The sequence below is a fragment of the Urocampus carinirostris genome, chromosome 1 (genome assembly GCF_059441175.1).
Source record: "Urocampus carinirostris isolate Australia breed hairy pipefish chromosome 1, RoL_Ucar_1.0, whole genome shotgun sequence".
Taxonomy (NCBI): Eukaryota; Metazoa; Chordata; class Actinopteri; order Syngnathiformes; family Syngnathidae; genus Urocampus; species Urocampus carinirostris.
In genome coordinates, this window is record NC_142349.1 from 55,330,603 (window position 1) to 55,343,127 (window position 12,525).

General features: G+C 37.0%; 1 protein-coding gene across 1 annotated transcript in view; it reads left to right on the forward strand.

The window, feature by feature from the left end:
- The window catches only part of st6galnac3 (ST6 (alpha-N-acetyl-neuraminyl-2,3-beta-galactosyl-1,3)-N-acetylgalactosaminide alpha-2,6-sialyltransferase 3), a 40,022-nt gene that overhangs the window by 1,494 nt on the left and 26,003 nt on the right, over positions 1–12,525 (forward strand). The gene's annotated exons all lie outside the window — the stretch shown is intronic.

Genomic DNA, 12,525 nt, shown 5'->3' on the forward strand with positions numbered 1-12,525 from the left:
TTTAAAAAAATAGTTTGAAGCGTGCGGAGTTGTCTTTCGCAGTGCATGGTGGGACTTGGTGTACAAACACCTGATGCATTAATTTTTTAATCTTTTTTAAATGTCCTCGTCCAGTGTCTGTGATTTTTAGCAAAAGACCAACAACAAAAAAGACATAAATATTCATAATATAACATCCCTTTTTCCCTTGTTTTTATTTACGAGTACAAACACCCTTTTTATTTTTCTGATTTGTAGTTTACACAACAGAAGTGTTTTGGTAAAGGGTCAGTGTGAACTATTTGGTGCCTCCTAGTGGTACAAAAACTTTCAGTCAGTTAAAAATTCATTGATATTAATACTAGGCAAAAATACATGGTCTATCATGCATCCATCCATTATCCGCACCGCTTGTCCTCAGTAGGGTCGCGGGGGTGCAGGAGCCCATCCTAGCCGTCTTCGGGCAGTGGGCAGGGGACACCCTGAACTGGTTACCAGCCAGTCGCAGAGCACACAGAGACAGACAACTCACTCACTCATTTACACCTAGGGACATTTTAGACAGGCCAAATAACCTGACATGCATGTTTTTGGAATGTGGGAGGAAACCGCAGTGCCCGGAGGAAACCCACGCAAGCATGGGGAGAACATGCAAACTCGACACAGGGGGTGCGATCTCATGACCTCAGAACTGTGCCGCACACCCGCTGACCACTGCGCCGCCATGCTGCCCATGGTCTGTCATACTAATGTTAATGTTTTATTGATAAATAATCATAGGCCTCAAAATTTGTTTTTCTTTTACCGAGTGGGAACTTACCTCGTAGTCACTGCCATGTTTGTCAAGTATCTTGCTACTACGCTGTGCTCTTTACACTGGTTATTTTTCGCATTAGACAATACAATCCCATCCAGCGGTCAATATTACACACTGGGGCTTAAAATATACAAAAGAGGATTTGACTTTGAAAAAATGAGGACTTCAGTTTTATATATAAGATTTTACTGGATCCTCAAAGATGATACTAATTTATTATTTTCGAGATGTACTGTACTTTAAACCAACGTTACATTAAACACAAAAGAAGATATGACCGTAAAAGCTGTGCTTTTTTCCCCACTTACAGATTGATGTAGTCAGGCTTCGAAGTGCATTGTCGGACTTGAAGTACGAGCACTTGATGTTATTCGATTTTATTTTTTGTAATTTACTTCCAGTCATTTTTTTTTTTAAACAAGAACAATACAAAACGTACAACAAATAAACAGTGAAAAAATTATTAATTTGAAAAGCTTACATTATAACACTCTTTTTGTTTGTCCAAAATTTCATATATCATTACCGGTATCTCATCTCATTAGCTGTACCGCTTATCCTTATTAGGGTCGCAGGGGGGGCTGGAGCCCATCCCAGCCATCTGCGGGCAGTGGGCAGGGGACACCCTAAACTGGTTGCCAGCCAATCGCAGGGCACACGGGGACAGACAACTCACTCGCTCAGTCACACCTAGGGACAATTTTGGACCGGCCAATTCACCTGAAATGCATGTCTTTGGAATGTGGGAGGAAACCGGAGTGCCCGGAGGAAACCCACGCAAGCACGGGCAGAACATACAAACTCCGCACAGTAAGGCCGGTAGCTGGATTTGAACCCACGCAGGAGGTTCCCACGACCTCAGAACTGTGCCGCACACGCGCTAACCACTGTTTAGCATACTGATGTATTTGTAATTGCAATTTGGTTAATAGCACAATGAGATTAATAACATACAATGCATTTTTACATGCTTTTGGATAAGTGAACCAGTATCTTTTTTATGGTGCTAAATTTTAGGACATCCTTCCATAAAATCAACATTGTTAGTTTTTAAATCAATCAGATTAATTCAGTATATTGCTGCCTTAATGAGGGGATTTTTTTATTTTTTAGTGCCAATGTCACCTGTATTGCATAAGAACTAGCTTATTGAAATAGATGGATATTTTATATCTCTTAATATTTGATTGTATTGTATTTACTTAATTATTAAACCACAATAGAAAAACTTGAACAATTTAAGAATTTAGGCCTTTTGAGGTTGCTACTTCTGGAAAATTCTTCAACAGAAGTGTGAATTTCTTCTGGGCAACTGTGCCGACTCTTGAAGGCCCTGCACAAAACAGTTCTAATTTTATGATTTTAAGATTTATTTTGGAATTCTCTTTTTATTTTTTTATTTTTTTTTGTAAAAAAAAAAAAAAAACATTCGGCTCTGTACTGCAGTAGATCGTAATACTTGTTCGATAAATTGTGTGTTTTTACGTGTGTCTGTGTCAAAGACAAAAACAAAAAACGAATTAAGTCTTTCTAATCTATCTGTATGGCTTCCTACTCAGCCATCACAATGCATTGTGGGACTTGTATTGGAATAAGTGAATGTTACGTGCTAACTCGCTAGCTCAGACAAAATGCCAACATATTATTTTTCCCATTACAGACGCTCCCCTACTTACGAACATTCGATTTACGAACAACGGTACATACGAACATTTTTCGGGGGGGATGTCGAAAAGTATCATTGCTGTAAGTTAGATTTTGTATTGTGTGCACGTTTTTCCAAGTAGAGGACATTACTGTAGTGCTTCTTTCCGCCTCTACCGGCGTGTGATGGCGCTGTGAGAGGTCACCCAGCGTCCACCCCGAAGAAGAAATCCGGCTTCTACTTCCTAGTTCGTCTGTAAACATACTTGATACTGTATCTCCAGCGCGCTAAGAACTTTGACGTTTTTATTGTGCATCCATTCAACATAGTTGGTGTAAAGTGTAAAGAAAGGGCGAGCCGTTTCGTTTAAAACAAGTGGAATGGGAAACCTTGATGCGGTTGAGAAAATGGACGACCTCTTCCAAAATAGGTTGAACTAAACATTCTTTATCTTTACAGAGCATTTTATTTTATGAGATGTTTTTTAGTACAAAACAATACAGGTTTCTTATACAATCCTTAAACATACTTATATAAACCTTAAACATACATTCCATTCAAAATATAGCACTGAAGCAACTTACGAACAAATTCGAGCGTCCAGAACTTAACTCGTTCGTAAGTAGGGCAGCGTCTGTATAGTCATGTAAAAAGTCAAGTGTCATTTTTTCAAAGACTTTAGGCACAAAATGAATTGCAATCATTTAAACTGACAAATATTAACAGCAAGAAAACACACAAAAAAATAACTCTGAATGAGGAAAATAATTACTGTCAATTCTGAACTCCGTGCCGCTAATTTTTTGCTAAATTTTAAACACAGCGACTTTACATTTGCCGGGCTTCTTTTTTTCTTTTTCGTGGCGGCACCTAGGAAAACAGCAAGCTGCTCTTTTCCAGAAAGCCTTCACTCTAAAAACAAAGCATTTCGGTGACGTCTGGAAACATTTATGACTCTGTTTGAGAGAAATGAGTCCAAATTTCGCCAACATTATTGATTTATTATGTGATGGGAAGTTTCACAGTACATGATTAAATATGTACAATGTACTCAGGATATGTCAACGCTTTCACTAACAAAGCAAGTTCTCAACGTATACATCTGAATTGAACAGCAGTGGAAGTTATCTATCAAGGACGCTACACTTCTCTCTCTGTATCATGGGCGTCAATGTCAGGTCGTTGGAGTTTCCTTTAATCCTTGACGAACGATGACAGTCAAATGCTGTTTTGGTCCACTAATGACAACAACAAAAGAGACATGTCTGTTGCAATCTGGCACTATTCTCGACAGTATGGTTGCACTGGTGCTGTCGTCTATATTTCTTCTGGCATAGTAGTAAATATGTTCTCCCGTTTATAATCGCTATCTTGAATGGTCGCATGATCCGAAAACACGTGATGTAAACTACTCAGAGCAGAAATGAAGAACAAGGCAGCGAAGAACAGCTTCAGGTAGGGGTGGGTGGTTGGGGATCACTATTGGTATTCTGCACCTTAAAGGCATGGATGCAGTTCCCGTGAATGTGTTCATTTTTATGGCTGTTAAGCCTGCAGCTTAAAATCCGGTGTGGCTTGCACGAAGACAAAATTGAGATTTGTTATTGAATTTGAGCTTGCAGCCTTTAATCAGGCGTCAGGATTTTTCAGTAAATAAATAATAAATATTTTCAAACCAAATAATTCCCAGATATTCTCTCATAGGGGATCCTCACCTGGTCGGTGCTAAACCTTCCTAAGCCGTGGCGTGTTCTTTCACACAGAGCTTTGGTCACCCTTGGAGTGAAACCTGTGAGCAAGCAGAAAATCCCGTTATCTTCTTTAGCACTGCGGCAACTGTTAGCACCACGCCGGTGTGTTCAACTTAAGCTACTTGAGAGAATAAACGGTTTCCCTTTCTCACGTCAGGTAAATACACACTAAGGATTGACCCATATGGGCGCTTCAGGGCTCTTACCGATTATTAAGAGGAGGCCGATATTCATTTGCTGTAAAAGCTTAAAAATTCTCGTAAGAATTTTTTAATAATGCAGAAAAAACTAAGAGTATTCGTTATAAATTCAAATAAAACTTTTATAGCTCTCTGAAACCGTTTACAGTAATTAAATTAGAAATCCAACACAACTAACATGACTAATCTTTCATTTAAATCAAAAACTAACAGTGCGGGAAATGACATTAGGCTGGGCAACAACTTGTATCAAATGTTACTTAAAACATGAAAAGCTCCTTGATGATTTTTTTTTTACAATAAATAAATGAAAATGTCAATGCAACCAAAATGACTTAAATTAATTTAAAACAAAAAGTCCATCAAAATAACAGCAGAGCGTGCAAATTGAAGTGTCAGCACGCTTGTTTTAGAGCCGGATTGCCGAACTAATGTTATGGTAACAGCTAGACTCCAAGCCTTTAACTTTCACTTTATACTGTCTCTCAATCACACACACCCACGCTTGATTGACGAACTAATGTTATCATGAGAGCTAACAATATCAGTCTCCAGCAATTTTTATGGTATCTCTTAATCACACACACACTTTTCTACCACAGACTTATTAAACTCATCTACGGTCTTGATTTACAGGCATGTCGGGACTCCCGAGTTAGCAGAGCTGCCGCTGTTTACGGCGCTCTTACTTTATTCTCCCTGCTGCAGTTGCCCCGCCCATGGTCGCTCATTCAATCGGAAGGCGCGGGTCGGGTAGCGTCAGAGACAGGAGGCAGGAAAGGGGGAGGGAGAGGCTTGGCTGCATCTGAGCTTAAATACCCCAGTTTCAAATGTATTCAATCTTCCCGTCAAATAAATAAAAATGCTGAGACAGATATATTTCAAAAACCTTTAAACAAAAACTTTGAATTCGAACACCATAACCCAGCTGAATGAGCGGCCATCTTGGCTACGCTAGCCTGGTCGGCTAGTGTCGTTTGGAGAGAGATCGCCAGTCCGACAACACGTGTTAAGAATTGATTGCGATTTCATGCAATTTATTGCCTTTTTGATGATAATGGGTACGAAGAAAGTTAGTAATGGGAAATTAGTGAGAAAAACAATCAAGTTGAAGAATAAATGAAAGGATGGCCTTTATTAAAATTATAAAAGTATCATGAAGTCAGAGGGCTTCTCTTTTCAGCGCAAGTAACATAAGATAAAATGTGCAAAATGCTAGAAATGAAAAACAATATATTAAGGATATATAATAAGTATGTGCATAAAGAAGTAAATTACTGTAACCCCCGGTTTATTGCGGTTAATAGTGACCAGAATACCTCGTAGTATGAACAAATCCAAGAAGTCTAAAATGAAGTTGTCAAGGTTCAACTTGAGATTGTATTAGGATAAAGAAAAGAACACGCTCTGAGAAGGAGATGAGGTTTTTGATTGCGCTTCCATCGGAGGCGCGTGCTTCCAAGATCGGCTTCCAAGATCGGCTCAGGAAGGAATCACCTACCTACCTACCTACCTACCACTCACTGGTTTACCCCTGCCGCATCATACAGGTGCCCAGCCCATCCTTAAGAACGCGTCCACAATCCCACTATTCCACTAAATGAACAAAAGTGTTCATTTTACCTCTGAAAATGGATGTGTCCCAGGGACTCGCATGCTCAAAAATCTATGGCTCCCAACAGAGATCTATGGGTCCCCAAAATTTAGTGTGCTCCATGCCCTTACAAACTATCGTATTTTCCCTTACAAAATACTAAAAGATTTTTTTTTTTTCAAACATGTTTATTTATGTAGTTTAACATGTTATATTGTACATGTGTTTCCTTATATCATATATATTGTTAATGAACATTTTGTTGTGAGACACTGAGTTGCTCGACATGAATGAGGTTTATTATAAAAAAAGTTCAAAAATGAAGTCGCTTGGACGTTCACTGTAGAAGGGAAAAATACATGCAAATATAATTAGGTAGAATAATACATTTTCTTATTCAAATTATTAATTAATTTTCCGCCTTAAATTATTGTTGGTAATATACTGATTAAAGGGATAACCACAAACCTGTATTTTTTCATTTTCTCCTTTTATACTTCCTTTTTTTCTTAACTTCTTTATAAAACATAATAATTCGCAATATAATGCATCAAAGCAAGTGAACCGTTTGAGAGCCGGCTCTCTTTAATGAGTTGAGCCGAAAAAGCCGGTTCTCTAAAAAGAAACGGACTTTCACTACACAACTCGAACTGGAGATCGGCGTGCAGACGAAAACTCGTACCGCGAGACCAAAACAACAATGGCGGATCTGCCTCACAAAAAGTTTGGAGTGCGGTAAATCTTTGTTAAAAAATTGATAATGACAATTTCGTGTCAAAAAAGTTGCACGTTGATTTGACACGATGCGTCCCAAGCAAAAATAATGCGTCTAAGACGCAGGGACGCGGACAAGCGAGAACACTGCCATCTCGATTACTAGTTAGCGGGCCCCAAGAGGATACAATTGTTGCAAGAATACAAAAAAGCACCTGGATATAATTTTTGGTGTTAAGGTACTTTTGAGGATAAAATAATACAAAGGCACATAAAAACTATAATCAAACTATATTTTCCCTTACAGAAGTGTTATACATTTTAGACGGAAAGAAAAGATAAAAGAGCATGACATAAATGTACTCTCTTGAGTTCTGGTCTCAGTAATACCCTACTAGGGGTAATGGATCACGGCCGAAACTGTGCAGTTCATTTTGGGCAGGCCACAATAACATGCTTTAGTAACCCGAACTGAAAAACAAGTTGTGCTCTGCCAGCCTTCGCTCGCAACAATAGTCAATCAGGGATAATGGATCTCAACCACAACCGCGGGTTGTTGAAACAACCTGCCTCCAAAATTGCCTTCTGCCGATCCCCGCTCGCAGTAATTTGCAATCAGGGATAATGGACTGTGTCCGCGTGAGTGCTGTGCACGATTCAGTGGATAGGACGGCAATAAAGAGCCCCCAAGCTCAACATAAAATGTGGTCTGTTGGCCCCTTCTGGCATTAATATGTGATGGGGGATAATGGATCGCGGTACAAAGCGGCCACATAGTACGGAGCGCGAATTAGAGTGTTGCAGAATACAAGAATGGTGTCCGCTATCAAACTGCTGCTTAAAGGGAGAGTGAATGCTTTCAAATTGTTTATACTTGTATCTGAATTATGTTTACATCTTATTAGCCGCACATTTAATTATTAATGGTCGTTCAGGTACACATTTTATGAATGCTTTTGGGTAGATCAGAATACGAAGGAACTCCTACAATGAAATAAATGTTTTAGTTTTGGAACAATTTGGTGTATGAACACCGATCTCGACAGATCATGCTTTTCTCCTAGTTTTTTCTTTCCTGCTTTTTTTATTCCTGTTTTCTCCTTTCGTTTCTTTCTTTTTTTTGTTTGATTTCTTTTTGCCTTTTCTTTCCTTTTTCTATTTTTTTTTCCATTCATTCTTTCTTTCATTCTTTCATTTTTGTTTTTTCATTTTTTTTTCTTTATGGCTTTACTCACCCTCATTTGTCTTTCTCTTCTTTTTTTCAATATTGCATCTTGTATCTTTCTTTTTTTGCCCATTTTTCTTACTCTTTTCTTTCTTACCTTTCTCTTTATTTTATTCAGTCTTGCATTTCTTTGTCTTGTTTTTCTTTCCATTTTTTCTCTTTACTCTTGCTTTTTGTTTTGTTTTTCTTGCTTTTCATCTTCTTACATCTTTCTCCCTCTCCTCCGTTTTTCCTTTTTGTGGTCTTTCTCTTTAAGTCTTGACCATTTTGTTTTTTCTTTTTTCTTTCTTACCTTTTCTTGACTTTTTCCCCTTTTGCTTTTGTTCTTTTGTTTTCTCTTTCTTTTTCTTACGTTCTACTTGTTTTTCAACTTTGTTGCTTACTTTCTCTTTTTCCTGCTTTTTTTCATTGTCTCATTTTCCTTTTTGGCCTTTTCTTTTTTGCTTTTTCCTGTCTTCCTTTTATTTTTATCTTTCTTTCTCTTCTTTATATCTTTCTTCACATCTTTCTTTTCTCTCGCTCTCTTTCTTGCTTGCTTTCTCTCTTTCTTGTTTACGTTTTTCTTTTTTTTCTTTCTTCTTTATATTGATTTTTTTTTTTTACCTTCGTTCTTGCTCTTTTTTCTTTCTTTTTCCTTTCAACTCGCTCGCATTTTTTGTTGATTGCTTGCTTTTCTTTCTATTCCCCCCTCATTTTTTGTTGGGCCACAGTAATGGCTTTCAGAACAATTGAGCTGCAAAGAAATGTGCAGTTGCAGCATTCTCTTTAATGGTGAGAAATTGCTGCACCATCTTAGTTGTTATAAAGGTTTTTTTTTACTTACTTTTATTCAAAATATTGAGATGAACATCCTGCATGTGGCAAATATGAGTGTTTTATCCTGTGGGGATTATGTTCCATTAGATGTGAGGGACGCATTAGGCTAATGGCCCCTGGCTGAGCTCACATCAAGGTCACCAACACATTTATGTACATTAGTAAAGGGGGAAGAGGGGGGGTCGAATTAGAGGTTTGGTCACCTTTGTTTTTCAGGCCAAAGCGCATTAACGTTCCCTCTTAGGGGGGGGGGGTCTAGCAGAGCAACACTCGTTTGACCTGGATTGAAGGATTTATGCTTCCCTTATAAATAAAAATATGCAGAAGGAATATACTGGAGATACCTTGCGCCCTCTTGTGGAATTGAAGAACGGCCTTTTTTCTCTAAAAGTATTTTGGGAGCTTTGAGGAGCAAAAAACAAACAAACATAAGAAACTATATAATGTATAATAAGTACATAATATTTGAAAAACGGAAATAAAAAATGTAATGCAAAAAAACAAATACAAAATATGAACGCATGAAAATGAATGCGGAGGTCTGAAGAAAAAAAAACATATATTAATATTTTATTTAAATTAAGAAAAGATAACATGATTATATAATAATAGATATTCATACAAATATTAACTAACATGGTTGTTGATTTTATTGACATTTTTATTTTCTCTTTATTTTTTGTACTTATTTAATTTCTATCTTGATATTTTTACAATTTTTTTCTTGCTTGCTTTTTTTGTCTGTTTCTTTTTATTACTTTGTTTTCACTTTTTCTTTCTTCTACTTTTTTGTAGTTTTTTGCTTTTCCCTTTTTTGTTTTTCCTTCTGGGTCTGTGTGTCTTTTTTTCTTGACCTTTGCTTGATTTTTTTTAAATAATTCCAAGTTTAAATAATCTCCAACTTTTTTTTACCATGTTGCTTTTCTTTCTCTTCTATTTCTCTTTTTTTTTCTTCCATCTTACTCATTTATTCAGCTTTCTTTCATTGTCCTTGCTTTCCTTCCTTTTTGCATTTTCTTCTTGCTTTTCTTTCTCATTTTTCTTTTATCCTTATTACTTGTTATTCTCTTTGCTTTTTCCTTTAGTTTCTTTAATTGTTTTGCCTTATTTTCTTACTTGCTTATTTGTGTTCTTTTTCTCTATTCTTTTGACCCTTTTCCTTCATTCTTGCTTTTTCCTTTCTCTCATTTTTCTTTCTATTTTCCCTTTTTTCCCTTTTTCTTGGATTTAAATTCCCTTTTAGATTTTCTTCCTTTTTGTTTGACTTTCTCCTGTTGTTTCTTTCATCATTGTTTTGCCTTACCTTTTTTTCATTAACTTGTTTTTTCTCTCTTGTTTTCTTTAATATCTCTCTCTCCTCTCTCTTACCCTTTCTCTTTCTTATCTTTTCCTTTTTTCCTTGCTTATTTTCTGGCAGTTTTTCTTCCCATTTTGTCTTTTTTTTAACTTTTGTCTTGCTTCCTTCCTTTTTTTGTAAAGTTGAAAATAAATCAAATCAGCCCAACCGCAGCCAATAATGATTCAATGGTGTAAACGAAATTTAAAAAAACGCCCTAAAAAAGTTGCCTACCGACAGCGTCCGTGTTGTTCCCTATTTCCTCATCTATTTTCCGGATGCGTCATCGACCAGAGACCAAATAGTGCAAAACAGCCTACAGAGAAGTTTTTCGAAAAAAAAACAAACAACCAAATTCCCAATGCAATTAGCTGCTCCCGACGAAGCTCTTGTTTACGGATTCGGAGCGCCACTCACCCACGCAAGCGCCCGCTTGGACTCCAATTTCAACCAATCACGTGAAACTAAACAAGCTGATTTTTCTCTGCGAGTTGAGGGATTCCTGCTGATCGTCGGAAAACTTTGGAATGCGCAACCATCTTCAAACTCCGGACTACAAAACACACCTGATTAAAAACTGAATGTCGGGATTAAAGCCCTAGGTCAGGGGTCGGGAACCTATGGCTCGCGAGCCATATATGGCTCTTTCTATGAGTATCTTTGGCTCAGAGACAAATTTGATTGCATGCAAAATTTCTCCATCTTGCTTAAAACTTGAGTTGTCTATCCTATTCTAATACACGCAAAGCCAATCCAAAGTTAAAAGCATGATATTACTTTGCAGTATATATAGGGCACGTTTTTCGCTACAATTTACAGTCAAGGTGTCACACAAAAAAAGGGGGAAAAAAAACTCGTTTTGGTTGTACAACGCTAAAGAATCCTTTATATAAAAGTTCACTATATAATCTGTGTTCAGTGTTCAGATACCTTATGATGAATCCACAGAACTGTAAATACGCCAAAACACCGGAAGAGAACTTAGTCATTTGATTGGGTGAGTGGGAAGGATGGGTGGAGCTATGCAAAAAGTGCAAGCACTCCCTCCCATCTCTCGCCCTACGCTGTCTGCGCCAAAAGTGAGCTCATCAGGCTCCCTATTTGCAGAATGTTGTGACGTTTTTACACAATAACTGCTTGCATCTGGTTTTGAAACCAATATATATGAAAAAAAGGGTCAAAAGGAGTTTAACCGATCTTGAGTAATTGCAAGAAAGAGACAAGTTTAAAGTGGTATGTTTGTTGATTTTGGGACAGGGGCTCTGGCATTATTCTCTTTTCATAATTTTTATCAAATCATCAAAAATAAATGTGCTGAAGACTAAGTTTTTGTCTGGGGCGCGGGTTTAGCAATTTAGTAAATTTGTCTCATAATATATGGCGTTGCTCTTTCCCAAAATAAAATTAATATTTTTTTCTTTTATGGCTCTTTGAGTCAAAAAGGTTCCCGACCCCTGCCCTAGGTTGTAATATTTGACCACTAGATGGCACAATGCAGTCTAATGCGAAAGGAAACCAGTGCCACAGAGCACAGTGTAGCAGCAAGTTGCCAAACGAACTAAGGTAGCCATTCCACTATGTAAAAGAAATACAAATTTGTTGACCTATGATTTTTCTGTAACAAGAATATTGGTATGATTGTTCAGGTATTTTTGCCTAGTATTCAAATCAACATACCTGTCAACCTGTACGTTTTTGTCGTACAAAGTACGTTTATTATGCAATTTAAGACGTGTACGACGTAGAAAATCTGTACGGAAAAACGCAAATTTGTCAATTATGGGTACCGTCCAGTATACACCGTCTATCACGAAACGGCAAATCAATCAAGTCAAACGAGTTCGAGTTGTGTAGTGAAAGGAAGTCCGTCTCTTTTTAGAGAAACGGCTTTTTTGGCTCAACTCATTAAAGAGAGCCGGCTCTCAAACGGCTCACTTGCTTTGATGCATTATATTACAAATGATTATGTTGTATAAAGAAGTTAAGGAAAAAAAGGAAGTATAAAAGGAGAAATTGAAAAAAGACAGGTTTGTGGTTATCCCTTTAATCAGTATATTACCAACAATAATTTAATGCAGAAAATGAATTATTAATTGTAATAAGAACATGTATTATTCTACTTAATTATATTTGCATGTATTTTTTTCTTTTTACAATATCCATCCAAGCTACTTAATTTTTGAACTTTTTTTATAATGAACCTCATTCATGTCGAGCAACTCCATAACTCACAACAAAATGTTATTTAACAATATATATGATATAACGAAACACATGTACAATATAACATGTTAAACTACATAAATAAACATGTTTGAAAAAATATATGCTGTGAGATTTTTTTTGTATTTTGTAAGGGAAAATATGACAGTTTGTAAGGGCATAGAGCCCTGGAGGTTGAAGGGTATGAATCAATGTTTTTTTGTTGTTTTTTTTTACTAAATGAAA